The sequence below is a fragment of the Mixophyes fleayi genome, chromosome 2 (genome assembly GCF_038048845.1).
Source record: "Mixophyes fleayi isolate aMixFle1 chromosome 2, aMixFle1.hap1, whole genome shotgun sequence".
NCBI lineage: Eukaryota > Metazoa > Chordata > Amphibia > Anura > Limnodynastidae > Mixophyes > Mixophyes fleayi.
Genome location: NC_134403.1, coordinates 124779493 through 124793870, shown reverse-complemented (window position 1 = coordinate 124793870; position 14378 = coordinate 124779493). Strand labels below are relative to the sequence as shown.

General features: G+C 42.5%; 1 long non-coding RNA gene and 1 other non-coding gene across 2 annotated transcripts; both read left to right on the top strand.

Annotated features, from left to right (window-relative positions):
* The first annotated feature begins 1 nt into the window (after window position 1).
* Window positions 2-7673, top strand: LOC142141437 (uncharacterized). The gene is made up of 4 exons (XR_012688671.1): window positions 2-150; window positions 6411-6795; window positions 6873-6983; window positions 7069-7673. It is a non-coding gene; the product is annotated as an uncharacterized LOC142141437 (long non-coding RNA).
* Window positions 3347-3532, top strand: LOC142142029 (U2 spliceosomal RNA). Its single transcript, XR_012688984.1, has one exon. It is a non-coding gene; the product is annotated as a U2 spliceosomal RNA (small nuclear RNA).
* Window positions 7674-14378: the final 6705 nt, after the last annotated feature.

The window sequence follows — 14378 nt, the reverse complement described above, 5'->3', positions numbered from 1 at the left end:
GGCTGAGAGGTGACGCGCGCGCTCTGACCTCACACGTCCCGCGCGTTGGAGATTCCCTGGCAGCACATTGGACGCGACCGTTAGGGAGGAGGGTTCTATGGGAGGAGAAGCCGGTAAGAGGCCCGTGACGCGGGCGAGGAGGGTGCTCGGGTAAGAAAGCAGATTGGTTGATCGGTCAGCAGCTGGTAGACACCGGGGTGTGTTTGTGAAGCGCTCTCAGACGGTGACGTCTCGCTCAGTAGAGGATGAAGGGAAGGGGGAGTGGTGACTGCGGAGTCATAGAAATCCCTGCTGTCCGCAAAGCGCGGGAGATATAGTGGCAGTTGCCGGGGGTTTTATGTATTTATATAGTGAACATCTTCTTTATACTCTGTTTGCGGATCCACCCTCCCCCTCCCCCGCCCTCTCTAGCTGTGCATTGAGCCTATTGAGTTACTATGCTTACTGTTTACTGTACTGTGCTGTCTCCCATTGTATTGTATTGTAATTTGTTTGTCCCTGTGTGGCGCTACGGACACCTTGTGGCGCCTTATAAATAAAAATTAATAATAATAATAATAATACTCTGAGGGGTTGGGCGTGTGCGTTCTCCATCTCTTATGTAGACTTCATTAGATGGGATTGTCCTGTACTTTGCAAACCATCCGTTTTTAATTCCCAGCGGTGCTCTCAGGTATTCATATTTGTTTCTGTAAGTGTTATTTTCTCAGACATATGAATGAGATAGTGTTAAAAGTGCCCTTTTCATTATATCCACTCCCATTAAACTAGGAATTCCCAGAACACGCACAAGTTCGACCCTCGCGGAAACAATATATATTTTTGCATCTGTGTATAAAAACAGACGTATTATTGAATATATACTGCACTACATACTGTCCAGTAGGTGTTCTGTAAAGCTAAACACAATGGTGTCACAAACAAGAACCCAGGATTTGTCATGGTACTTTATAATGTACCAAGTTAGACTTACTACCTACCAGGTCCATAACTAGGGCTGTGCAATAGGGGCGACTGCCCAGAGTGCAACGCCGAAAGGGGATACAGTTTATAAATATTTTAGGTGTAGCCTCAGTGTTTGTTGAGTGCCCAAGGAGTTGTGCTTGGTTTTCATTACTGCACCTATAAGTTTTTTTCCTTAACTCTTTTTTCTCTTTTCATTAGGTTATTAGGCAGAACGGACAGGGGGCTTCTATGCAGAAAACTGCTGCAGCTGAGAGAAACAGTTCAGTGAGAGCCAGATGGGTCACTGCCAGCTCCTCATGACAGGTGCTGCCAGCGGTTTTAGGGGCCGCTGTAACACCGGAGCCCCCTTCTGTGCATAGCAAAACTATTAGGTCACTGCCGTTCAGAGTACCGACGATACCATTATGGGCAGAGAGCGCCAGCACTTGGTAGATGTGCCTGCCATTTTGATGCATTGTACAAAGTCTACCACTCATCAGTGAATAGGGGGAACTAGAGTACACACTTTTCCTGCAATTTTTGTTAGGATAAAGACATATGTGGTGGCATGTGTAATGGCAGTGGCGCGCTTAGACATATAGAAGCAGCGAGACAGCCAGCAGGTACCATTACAGAGGCTGCATGAAGGGAGTGGGGTACTCAGCTCCCCTGTCCTTGCAGGCTATATGGACTCTTACTGAAGCAGAAAGACACACAGGAGACGGAGAGGTTGCAGATACAAACTTCCTGACAGGCTCCTATATCTGAAGCACTAGTGGAGGGCTAAGTACCTATTTTTTTCAGTCATTACTATTATTTTATATAGTTATTGTATATATCTGTAAAAATTATAAGTACCATGTTCGATCCCTGGCGCTACCATTAGGCAGAGTGTGCCGGATACTGCAAATGAAGCCGGCCATTTCTAATTTGGATCATGCAACTTACCGCCAGATGCGGAGAGGGGTGGGAGGGACTAGAGATCACGATTCGGGCCACAATGGAGACATAGGAGCATGAGGCTGACACAGGCTTACTTTACAGACGTTTTTGACAGATACAGCTGCAGATAAGGGAGAAAGCACGGTGGATTAGCCCAGAAATGGCTCCCTCCCCATTTGCTATAATGCAATGGTATAGTCCTGAAGCTGGAACTGTAGACAGCAAGGCAGTTACATGGCTGCAGGCTCCTCTCCTCTATGTCGCTGATGGTCCTTGGCCTCCTGGAGGGCTAAGTACTGCCATGTATTTTTTTTTAGCATAGAGATATGTATATTAAGTGACAAATTGTATTTCACAGTTTATATACATTTTGCTGTGTACAGTATCCTGTCTAGAGTTATCTTCGACAAAGGAGTATACTCTGAAACAGGTGCCACATGTTATATACATTCAAATTGAGATACTGTTTGAGAGCCGAGGAAAACCAGGTATCTCCTACATTAACGCATCCTGCACCTGTTACAACTGTGGTGCCTTCCTAAGGTATTAAAAACGAGGAACTGGTTTGGGGCAGCACTTACCTGGTCACGAGAACAATGGCTGAAATAGAAACACCCAGGCAATAAGGATTTACTGGTTATGCAGTAAATAATAGTCTCTCTGGACAGAAGACCTGGGACTGGTCGTACAGACTGGGGCATATATTATATATATATATATATATATATATATATATATATATTTACACCAGTGTGAGCAATTGAGCGGATACAGTCAGTAGTGACACGTGTTCAGCTACTTGCCAAGCCGGCGAAGATATAAGCTAGTGCTGTGGCCTTTTTTTCGTTGCTGTGCTCCCTTCCAAGGTGGGCAAGTACCGGCCCTAAAAGTAGATACTGGACTGGACCTGATTGGGCACATAGCATCGGGGGTTCATTCCAGGACAACCCGATCGCTGGGTGGTTAGTGGAGGCGTTAAGCCATTTGACCTGGGTCTTGGTCTCATTTACACGGGCGCCATGAATGTAAGTGTCAGGCATCCACTCAGGCCAGCCCTCCAAACCTGTCCTGGCTAGGTATGAAGGACTCTGCCTCTCCCCACAGGGGATTAGGAAGAAACCTCCAGGCACAAAGGCATTGTGGATCTGTTTGTGGCAGGTCACCAAGCCTGGAACCTTATTTAATTAGACACAAACCTGATTGTAAAATGGCAAAAAGAAGGCTCACAAAACTATGACCCTTATCCTCTGCCACGTTGAAGTATTGTACCGCTGGTATCCGCTGCCTACGACAGACATGACTAGGGCCACACCTAAACAACATCTCGGCCATGACTCATTGCAGGGTCATTAGGGCGTTGGAGACATGGGCAGACCAGAGTTTTATTACATCTTCCTTCGGGTTCCCTAGCCAGCTAGGCTGTTCAGCCCCATACTTGCTCTACGAGCTCTCATTCTGTATATCTTCTCGACCTTTGCGTTAAGAGCTAATGTAGTCTCCGTTCTTTTCAGTTGATATCTGATACGCCTATTATCTGGGAGCAGTCTAGGAATGGGACTTTTAGAACAGGAAGAAGAACAAATTACTCTGGCCACCACAGGCACTGACCTGCTATGGCAGTACTCCCATGACTCGTGCTCCACTTCTTCGAGTGGGTTAATTCCGAGTGAGTTCTGTAATGGTAGGTGAGAGCATTCGATTTCCACACTCATATCTCAATGGGTGCCTGAGACGGGACCATCTCACAACAGACAAAGCCTTGACCCTGTACACATGTAACATGGTGACACTGATACCGGCCTATAGGGCTGGAGAGCAGTGGTCTTTCGCCACAGGTGGCATTCGGTATCCGACTTTATGTACCCGATCGTTGAAAGTGTTCTACAGAAATAAGTTGTACCATAGGGTCATGTTACTGCCCCAGCAGGGGGCTTGGGCACTTCTTCAAGGGTTCCAGTCCTCCTTCAGTCTGACAGTGCCATGGTCGTGACATATGTCAACTGACAGGGCGGAACCAGGAATGCCAGAGAGCGTTAAAATAGAGCTTTGGTCCATTGGGTAGACTTCTGTCGCAGGAGGCCCGCTGGGAAAGGCATCTCTCCACGCAGATCTTCAGACGCTGTGCCGGCAGTAGATTTACCTGATATACATCTAAGGACACTTTGGTACAGTCACCACGACCCAGGCTGCCTCGTTACTCCAGGATGCTTAACACCTGTCCTTGGCCTATAAAATCCTGCTAATCCCTCTGTATGGCATCTATAAGTGGGTGTGTACATCAGTGGCTCCAGGAATCACCATCTTCCCATTAGCTTCAATGTTTTTTTCTCCACCAGGTACAATTAGGTTTTCTCCAATCTGCTTGTCCCAGCAGCCTTTGCCAGATCATCTGTTGCCTTTACCTGTCTTGCTGTTCCTGTGGCCTATCCTGATTGATCTCCTGATATTGACCTCTGCTCGTCCCTCCATTTCTGCACCTCTTCCTGTGACCCATGACTCGGCTTGTCTGTGATTCTGTACCTGCTTGCAGCTTTCCAGTGTTTCAGCTTTATCCTGTTGCACAGTATTACCACCAATTCCTGCTTTCAGCTCTCCAGTGTTTCAGCATCATCCTGCTGCAGCGTAGTACTACCAACACCTGCTTTCAGCTCTCCAGTGTTTCAGAGGACTAACCTGTTGCAGATTGTTACTAGCAGTCTCCACTACCTCATGGAAAAGTCCTGCAGACCATCGCATTCTGTATCTGTTGTTTACTGTGTTCTTTTGCTATATCTGCCATACCCTACTGCACTGAATCCTGAAACCTGTGTAACCGGTGTTTAATAAAAACCACTTTGTTCACTACGCTCTCTCCGTGGTCTTATATTGTGAATTCTGACACTCTCTTTAGACAGATGACTGCAAATGAGTCTCTGGCTCAGTTCCTGACGGTTCTCTGACACATACGGAACCTTTTGTTTGTGTATGTATATATACATACACATACAAAAAGTTCTGTTATCAGCACTCCAAGATAGTTTGTTTCTTAAAGGATTGGTGGCTCAACACACACCAACCAGCAAGGGAGAAGTCTAGAAATAGTAATACAAATAGTCTGTCTTGCTTTCTCTCCTCTCATTCCATTTTTCACTCTCTGCAATCAGGCTTCCGTCCCCAACATTCCACTGAAACTGCTCTCACAAAAGCGTTCAATGATATATTTACTGCAAAGTCTAAGGGGTCATTTCTCCATACATGTTCTCTTGGACCTCTGTGCTGCTTTTGACACTGTTGATCACCCTCTTCTCTTACATACCCTTCATTTCATTGGCCTTTGTGACACAGTTCTTTCCAGGTTCTCTTTCTACCTATGGAACTGCTCCTTTAGTGTTTCTACCTCTGGTACATCCTCCCCTCCATTGCCACTATTTGTTGGGGTCCCTCAAGGCTCTGTTCTTGGCCCTTTACTATTTTCATTATACACCTCTTCTCTTTGGGCACTAATTTACTCTCTGCTTTATGCATCACAACCAGACTCTCTCCCAGCCCTGTTGTCTATAACTTAAAAACATTGCCATTATACGCCCTTTTCTTACTCAACATGCTACCAAAACTCTTGTTGATTCTCTCATCTCCTGCTATCTGGCATTACTGAAACCCATGTATCCACACTTCAATCTGTCAATCCATCCTAAAAGCTGCTGCAGGGCTTATCTTCCCCTCTCACCGCTCGACATTTGCTGCACCACTTTTCAAATCTGTACATTGGCTACCTGTGTCCTTTTAAAATCAAATTCAAATTACTCACCCTTACCTACAAAGCCCTCAACAACACTGCCCTGCATACATCTCAAGTCTCATATAAAAATACTCTCCCTCCTGCCGCCTTAGATCTACCTCTGACCTGTACCTTGTCTCTGGTAACCGCCTCTCACTCCCGCCACCTTCTCCCGTGCTGCTCCCCACTTATGGAATTCATTACCACACTCAATCGGACTTTCCCACAGCCTTCAAATCTTTAGACGCTCTTTGAAAACCCATCTTTTTAAGAGGTGACTTTATCCCCGATAACACTATTCACACTAATGCACCCTCACAACTGTCTCAATCTCCACTTTGAATCACATTTCCTCCTCTTGTTTCAGCTGTGCCCTCTTAGAATGTAAGCTCTCTCATGAGCAGGGTTCTTCATACCTTTTGTTTTTGTGTTCGTTTATTTTGTCTATCTTGTATGCCAGTGTTTTATGTATATACTGTGGCGCCTTAAAAATCTACTGATATACTAATACTGATTGTTTGATTGTTATTGTTACCGTTAATTACTAACACCGTTTGCTAACTAGTGTTGCAATGTTTTAATAACTGCTTTTAATACTCACTTTTTTTTATGTTCGTTTCGGATTCTCTTCAACTTTCTTTGCTCCTTGTTCTTTGTCGGACCACCTTTTTTGAATCTGGAAGTTTTTCACGTAGCAGGTTTAGGAGTTTCTGCATAGCTAGTTCCTTTTCAGTGATTTACTTTTTGGTATTTCTTCTTTTGACAGTTGTAGCTGTACTGGTCCAGCAGTCTCGCGATCATCTCCATCTCCCTTGGACCCATTGGCTTCGTTGGCTCTTTTACCATCCTCCAATGGCATTGCTTCTTCTTCATCCCACTCCACCCCTCCATGACTTCTCTTTCACATGTTCATCCACCATCTTCTCACGTAATGCCTGTGGCAGACTGGCTTCTCTAAAATTTAAGTGGACGTTTACAGTTGGTGTGGACCAATCAAGACAGCTCTAGCTGTAAAGTGGAGCATTGAGGATGAACGTTCATTCGTTTCTAGCTCTCGTGTTTGCAGCTGTGTCGGAAGAATTTTGACTGATGTTTTCCTAGTATACGAACGGATACAACAATTTACCTAATTTAATCGCTATTATAGCAAGGTAAGTATGAGATTTTGTGTAATTGTATTTTTTTGGGTGTATTTGTAAATATAACAAAACGTGTTATTTGTTTTTAGGAAAACATTTAAAATGGCATTAGACAAATCTGGGAAAACAATTTGGGAAATTCTGAAGTGTTTCAAAATCTATAACAATAAGTTGTCATTCCTCAACCGTCGCAGGAAACTGTAAGAGAAAGATTATTGTAATGTTAAAACAATACATGTATGTATTATCATAATAACTAGTTTACATTCTTTTTTTACTACACAGCCAGCTCTTATGGATTCTGTGATGTGGCAGAGCATGTGGGAAACCGTCGCATGTCACCTAGGAAAGCACAGACCTACCCACACAGGACACTATAAAAGCCACCCAGCCACAAGGGGATCAAACTGGTAGGAGGGGGAAAAAAATGGCACATGACCATGAACAAAGCGACATGCTTACTTGGAAAATTATTGAGTCTGCGACCCAGTTAATGTCAAAGGAATCGGGTGAATGCGACTTGCTTAGAGCAATATTCGCAAAAAAATAAAAAGGTTGCCTGTCGAAATGCGAATGGAGATGGAATGTTTGGTGAATGATATCATTTATAGGACACAAAGGGGGGATCTTTCACAAAACACTATGTTGACACAATTTCCCCGACACAGGAGCATGGGCATTTCCGGCTGGCCCAATTGCATACATTCCATCCACTACCACTTCACAGGCAACATCACAACATGATAAGCCAAGCACGTATCTCTCCTGCCTACAGACTTCAACACCTATGGGAAGTACAAGTGTGGTAACTCACTTCGGAATGCTTGGTGTCATTTTGGGAATCAATCTGACCTAATTTAAAATGTAATTCCTAAGGTGGGTGGTGAAGAGCCTGTAAGAAGGGTTTAAAATCTTCTGCTTTAGACATTACATAGTGCATTTTCATGACGGGGTCTATCAAGACTGAAATGTCCCATATTTCTCAATTGTGTTTCCTCACATACGCCAGGTCTTAGCTAGTAAGTAGTGACTCTGGTTTTATTGCCTATTTCTTTTTCTGAAAATGGGCGTTTTGTCACGAACGCCCAGCCTGTCTCAGATACAGCAATCTGAACAGCTGGCCGTGACTGGCGTCACCTTAGTCACTTAGCAATGAATACACCTTTTCTGCCACCACAAAGGATTTACTATGGTGTCCTTACGTTCACCAAAACCACATATTAATGTTTCACACTTAAATCACATACACCTGTAGCATGAGCTTCCCTGGGCTTCGTAAGTTCAGAAAGAATCACGGAGAATACACTAAATTAAATGTATTTTAATCTGAAAAATGTTTCCAAGGATTAGCCACAAAAAGTTAATAATAAGACGCAATACTTTTCAGGAAATAAAATAGGAGATAAAACCAGAGTCACTACTTGCTAGTTAAGACCTGGGGGTAAATGTACCAAGCTGAGAGTTTTCCGGGGGGTTTGAAAAACCAATCAGATTCTAGCTATCATTTATTTAGTGCATTCTACAAAATGATAGCTTGAATTTGATTGGTTGCTATAGGCAACATCTCCACTTTTCAAACCTGCTGGAAAACTCTCAGTTTGATACATTTACCCCCCGGTGTGTGTGAGGGAACACAATTGAGATAGATAGGACATTTTACCGCCATTTCTGACCCCCTCATGAAAATGCACAATGTAATGTCTGAAGCAGAAGATTTTAAACCTTTCTTACAGGCTCTTCACCCCCCACCTTAGCAATTACATTTTCAATGAGGTCAGATTGATTCCCAAAATGAGCATTCCGAAGTGAGTTATGGATGTCCTGAGATTTGGAATGTTCACAGGGCCTGAGTTCTCACCTCTGCTCGGTTAAGTAGTTAGACGGTTTACAACTTTGGGGCTTCAAACCCATCCGAGATGCTTATCTCCCCACGCCTGGTTAGTTTCAAAAGATTATTGACAGGTTCAAACTCATGTCATTTAGCAAACCACACATTGAGATTACATTACAAGGCTACATACAATATACATTGTCATACCTGAATATTAAGGGAAAATAACAATAGTACATAATTGCCACAGTTTTGCTTTCCCATCTTCAGCCCATCTCTGATCTGAACACCAGAGATGGGTCTCATAACCCTCCTGCCTTTAGGTCCAAAGGAGTGCTTTCACTGTATGCTGGCAGACAGTGGAAGCGCATATTTGCCCTCAATTCATGTAAATATTCGTTTTGCCTTTCCACCTTCAACCTATCTCTGGTGTGCAGAGATGGTCCTATACCCCACCTGCCTTTAGGCCCTAAGAGACGCATGTTTGCCCCTCAATTCATGTAAATATTAATTTTGCTTTGCCATCTTTCCGGCTACACATTGGAAAATATGCCCCTGTCCCTTCCAGTCTGTAGGGCACCAACCAACACTTCCACTGTATGCTGGCATATAGTGGAAGTGCTTACTACTTGTAAAATATATATTTTGTTTGTGATGTTTTTAATATGTTAATATGTTCACTCTATTTTAATTAAAAAAAAAATTCTTTCACCGACCTTCATATATTGTCAATGCAGAACTTGTATGATAGCCTCACAGATCTCAGGTAATATCAAAGCCAGAACTTGCGGTGTAATTGCTATGCTGTGTTTGAGATCAGCCAGTGTCTTTCGATGTGGCCAAAAATCGTGGGGTAGCAATCAGTCGCTGCTCTGCAGAAATGGGTGTACTTAAAAGGGTGTCCTCCTTTTGGATGAGTGGGGTAACAAACTGGAGCAGTTCCTATAATGTGGGATCACGCATCCTCTGAAAATTCCTGGAGTCATCTGGGTTGTTGTCTTGTACCTGCTATAGGGGGCATATGTGAAAAGGAGTCTCTCCTGTGAAACCACTTCTTGGTCCAACAAGTCCCATTCTTTCTTATTCTTTCCCTCTGAGTCTGTGTTTGCAGTATTCTTACCATAGCAAGAAGCAACAGAGTTGATGAACGTACACTATACACAAAGCTGTACAATAGAATGAATGATGATGTATTTCCTTTTCCTGAATCTTTGTTTGTTAACAATAGTATTCTATCCTGGTGAACCATTCCTTTATTGAGGTGTGGCGGATCGCCAGTGAACTGGGATTGCAACCTTCGCAACACAGTTTAGTTTAATTAGAAAAGATTTTTTATACTGGGAAATTGGGATTTCGGTCTCTTGCAAGAGCCAAAAAGAGGGAGAGTCTTAAATTACCCCTCCCAATATAGTTTTAGTGTGAGCAAAAACACTGCACCAAAAGCCACGTAATTTAGGACAATATAAATTATACATACACCACACCTCCAACACAAATTAGGAACCCCAGAACAGAATTGAGCAAAAAGACTTTGACATCAATACCATCTAGTCTAAACATTATATTGAGTTTCTACAACCAATACATTTGTTGAGAATGCTTGGACAGCCCAAAAGATATTTGATCAGTCATTTTCCTCAATCATCCCTATAGATCTCGTTCCCAGTTCCTCATAAATTTCAGGGGACAATAAGTATGAGGGGTATGCATTGGACTTGCATATAAATTAGAAAAAAGTGAACACCCTACCAACATCCTTACAGGTATCCACAGACATCAGAAAATGTTTCAATTGGAGATAGCGCCAAACCTCTGAGTTTGGTAACTTCCACTTAGTTTGAATATCAACAAATGAGGACACATCCGATGAAGACACCAACTGGCCACCATGCAGGATCCCCACCTGTTTCCATTGTAGGAAGCTTTGTTCTGGGAGCCTTGGAGGGAAGTCAGGATTGGCAAACAATGGTGTCAGTGGCGAGACTGGGGAAAAGATGAAATCCAACTTCTGCAATCTGTCCCAACAAATCAACGTTGGGCCTATAGTAGGATGGAAAATTTGCGGAGCCAAAGGAAAACTTCAATGGGATACCGAAGAAAGTAGCCCTCAATCGCTACCTACTGTTTATCTCTGCACAATTTGGTCCATTCTACAATTCTACCAAGCATAATGGCATCATAATATGTAGTGAAATGTGGGAGTTGAAGTCCTTTCAGATGCGTCTATAGAGAGTGTTGTGACTAAACCGGGGCCTCCCTCCGCACAAAACGAAGTCTTTTATAATTCGGAGTTGAGAACCAGGACTGTGGAATATGGATGGGCAGAGTTTGAAGAAAGTACAATATTCGTGGAAGAATATTCATTTTAATAATGATAATCCTGCCCATTCAGGAGAATCCCATCCTTCGCCGCCCCCTCAAGTCTGCACAGACTGCCCAGCAAGGGGAATAGATTATGCTGAAAAAGTTATGAAATATCTCTATTAATGATTACTCCTAAATATTTAAGATGGTTTGTATGCCATTTAAAAGCAAAAGAATATTTGAGGCCTTATACCGTATGGGGAAGGGAAGAAATATTCAGAGCTACAGATTAAGAATAATTTTAAAATTAGAATATTTGCCAATTTTTTTAAATTTACCCACCAAATTTGGGAGAGCAACGACCGGATTAGTAACCACCGCAAGGAGACCATTGGCAAAGAGAGCCAATTTATGATCTACCTTCCCAACTTTAATTCCCAAAATATTAGGGTTCGTCCTGATAGCCCTCGCCAAAACCTACATGCAGAGGACAATAAGGATGCTACACAGTAAACAATGCCCATGGCCTGATTGGGAGTGTGATCTGCGGTTCTTTCACCATTTTTGATGCAAGAAAAAATAAGGATTGCTTAAAAGTGGAGACAGGCAGCCATTCTCAGGATTGAAGTAATATTGGAGAGAATGGAGACTATCAATTCACTAGTAACATCTCTAGGACATGCGGCAATAAATATTAAAAAAAATGTGTCCCACATGCCTAAGTGATGATGTAGTTATCTAGTGAATTGTGAGGTGGCATTCTCATGAATATTGCTTGAACCCACAAAATAGCTGCCTCCACTGTGTGTAGATGATAACTGCTATTTATTGTGATCTTGTCACCATATTGCTTTTTTACAACATAAATTGTGATTTTCTCTAGTTGCATGTGCATACAAATTAGAAACAATTTTTTCCCAGAAATTTTGCATTCCTCACTTGAAAGCAATTTTTCCTAGAGCTACTTCTTAAAGGCTAGCTCCACTTTTGTGAAGTTTTTTATATTAAGGGTTAAATGTATCTAGAAGTCCATGCCATCTTAAGTGGGTTGGCCGTAGTTAACATTAGATTTTAATAGAGTTGTGGAGAAGCATTACCGGACATTTCTGATGTGTTCGTGGAGGCTAGCAGTAGACATTAGACTCACTACAGCTGACTAACCATTGTTGGCGGGAGGATAGGGGTTCTATTTTACACATTTAACCCCTGAGAGAAAAAAAATCACAAAGTGATTAGCCTCTAGAATGCCTGCTGAATCTGTTCGCCCTCAATCATTTGCACTGTCAAAATATATATAGATATAGATAGATATTACTGTGCAAAAGTTTTAGGCAGGTGTGGAAAAAAATTCTGCAAAGTAAGAATGCTTTCAAAAATAGAAGTGCTAATAGTTTATTATCAATTAACAAAATACAAGGTGAATGAACAGAAGAGAAAACTAAGTCAAATCAATATTGATCACCCTTTGACCACCCTTTGCTTTCAAAACAGAATCAATGCATCAATTCTTCGAAGTTTACTTGCACACAGTTTTTGAAGGAACTCGGCAGGAAGTTTGTTCCAAACATCGTGGAGAACTAACCACAGATCATCTGTGGATGTAGGCTTGCTCAAATCCTTCTGTCTCTTCATATAATCCCAGACAGACTTAATGATGTTGAGATCAGGGCTCTGTGGAGGCCATATCATCAGTTCCTAAAACACAACTCTGCCTAAAATGCAATATGTCCTATTACCATATTCATAGAGAACTAGAAGACATTTTGAAAGGGGTTTTACGATGAAAGAAACTCCCAACACTGGTATGGACGACTTGAAGAATCCGAAGCTGACATGTCCGATGAAAGTGTAATTGCAACAGTTTTAAAAAAATGACGCTTGGTAACCGCGACTATGCGACATGCCGGTCCTAGTAAATGACGTCATTTGAAAACGCGACGCTATTATGAGTACTGTTAAGGGGGTATAGAACAAAGCGCCGCCTGTTCAATTTTTTTTTAAAGACTTATACATTGTACATCCACCGCTTTGTTTTATACCCCCTTAACAGTAGTCATAGTAGCATCGCGTTCTCCAGTGACGTCATTTACTAGCAGCTGGATATCGCATAGTCGCAGTTACCAAACGTAATTTTTTTAAAGAATCGTTGTTACACTTTCATCAGACATGTCAGGTTCGGATTCTTCAAGTCGCCCATACCAGCGTCAGAGTTTTTTTCATCGTGATGGTGAGTACCACCGTTTGAAAGGTGGCCACTAACTCAACTAGAAGCAGATCTGAAGAAATGTCTCTTCAATAAGGGTGTAGGTATGCTCTGCACATACGGCACCTGCCATATTGAGACATACACTACACTGCAGGATACGTACGCTAAAAATGTGGAATATAAAGTCCCAGGAGAGCACACAGAAACATTCAGTATTGTCACCTGCTAATAATAATTAATGGAAAAAACATAAATATTTTTTTCCCAATTAAATACTTTTTTCTGGATGTTATTAATGCCTACTGTACATAAAATGTATTTTTACAGTTGCTCTTGATTGCAGATACTTTTTAGCATGCATGCGTGACTGTCATCACTTGGCACTTACACCTGCCCTGCAGCTGGTGCAAGTGATGCAGCTGAAAAACACGTACCTCAGAGATGTCATTTGCGTTCGAAGATGAATTGGGTTTACTTGCTTTCACTGGCATATAGTCTGTTTCTGGGCATACGCGGTGTAATTTAACACGAAATATGGCACATATTGGCATTTCCTTAATGAAGCAGGCCCTTCCTGTTTGTCAGGATTCCCAATATGAAACAACAGCGAAGTTAACTTAAGTGGGTTTTATTAAACACTGGTTACACAAGTTTCAGAATGCAATACGGTAGGGTATGGCAGAAATAGCAAAAGAACTCAGTAAACAGCAGATACTGAATGTGATGGTCTCCAGGAGTTTACCACGAAGTAGTGGAGATAACACACAAGGTGCAATGGGCTGCAGAGCAGGGCACTGAAGGTAGTGAAACTTTGCAATTTACAGGACTTAAAGGATCTGCTAACGTCCTGGTGCCAGATACCACTGGACACCTCCAGAGGTCTTGTGGATTTCATGCCTCGATGGGTCAGAGCTTTTGGAGGACCTACACGATTTTAGGTAGGTGGTTTTAATGTTGTGGCTGATTGGTGTATATTGTAATGATTATAATTTATTTTATTTTTAAAACAACATTCCCCCTTTCCAAACAAAAGGGTTCTCAGCAGCGGTGCTCAAAGCCTGTGCTGGTAATGGCACCATGCTCTTTGTCCCCCTCCGAAAAAGCCCCTAGACAATGACAGGCTGGGCTGATGACACTATAACAGGAAAACCCGCACCATGGGGTTCCTGTTGACTGTGGATATGCGCTGTGCAAATTAGCACTAATGGTTGTACATTCAATTTAGCATCAGCTCCTATATCATTCAGCAATATG